Genomic DNA, 231 nt, shown 5'->3' on the forward strand with positions numbered 1-231 from the left:
TCCACTGCTTTTTTGGTTGACAAAAGTGACTGGAACTAGTCATTTTTCTAGAACAAGGCAATGAGAAGCCTTCAGACTGAAATAGCATGTTTGGTTATATTCTTTTAGACAATGTTTGCTTTTTTTCTCTCTCTCTTTCTTCACCTTATTCTGTCTGCCTGGTGTAATATTGCCTGTTTTATCTAAACCTCTAAACTACATCTCTATTATTGTCTGTGAAACAAACTCTGC

General features: G+C 35.5%; 1 protein-coding gene across 3 annotated transcripts in view; it reads left to right on the forward strand.

Moving 5' to 3' along the window:
- Window positions 1-231, forward strand: part of LOC119585733 (ATP-dependent RNA helicase HAS1-like) — a 9,376-nt gene that overhangs the window by 5,839 nt on the left and 3,306 nt on the right. The gene's annotated exons all lie outside the window — the stretch shown is intronic.

This window comes from Penaeus monodon, chromosome 20 (assembly GCF_015228065.2).
Source record: "Penaeus monodon isolate SGIC_2016 chromosome 20, NSTDA_Pmon_1, whole genome shotgun sequence".
NCBI lineage: Eukaryota > Metazoa > Arthropoda > Malacostraca > Decapoda > Penaeidae > Penaeus > Penaeus monodon.